The sequence below is a fragment of the Mesocricetus auratus genome, unplaced genomic scaffold (assembly GCF_017639785.1).
Source record: "Mesocricetus auratus isolate SY011 unplaced genomic scaffold, BCM_Maur_2.0 Super-Scaffold_100027, whole genome shotgun sequence".
Classification (NCBI taxonomy): Eukaryota; Metazoa; Chordata; class Mammalia; order Rodentia; family Cricetidae; genus Mesocricetus; species Mesocricetus auratus.
Genome location: NW_024429208.1, coordinates 18182328 through 18183116, shown reverse-complemented (window position 1 = coordinate 18183116; position 789 = coordinate 18182328).

Genomic DNA, 789 nt, shown 5'->3' with positions numbered 1-789 from the left:
AAATTTATACCTAAGTCTCTCATTCTATAATAGAATATAAGCTGAACATAAATATTTCCCTGGTTATATTTACATAGACATACATGTTTCATCTTCTATGTCTATAAATACTATTATGCTGCAGCAAGAAAGTGATTGACGGACGGGGAATGGCGACCCATCAGCTATCACTTGACATTGACTGTGACCGCCATTGACACCTTAACCTCTCTGGCCTTAGGGTTTTGGTTTTGGTTTTTTTTTCCCAACTGTAAAATAAACAGTCAGATCACTGATGACCTTGAAGAATTTGTTCAGCTATAAAATTCTGCACAAGAGCCTTTTCTACAGTCTGTTTGTTGGACTGTAGAAAAGACTAGGGAAGAATTACAGTCAGGGCTCTGGCATAAAAATGAAAAAATGAACATTAAAAATGTGCTCTGTTCTCTAAATGGCTGAAATACATACTGATACAAGAGCCACTGTATGCTTCTATAAGCATATGCACATACAGTCATGACTGTCTATAAATTGCTGCTCTCTTAGTGAAAAACATAATTACTAACCAGTAATTGAATACTAGAGCAAGGAGTCTTACATTTGCACAGTAGCCTAGCATACACGTTGCATAGGAAATTACTAAACAATTATCGTAGAAAACATGCTACTAGAAATATTATGCAATAACAGACTTTCAGTCCTCTGGTTTTGCAAGCCTGGTAAGCAAAAAGGAAGGCCTCAGCTTTCCTCCAGTGCTAGGGATTGAACTTGGGACCCAATGTATGTCCTCTACCTCTGAGGCTACACCCT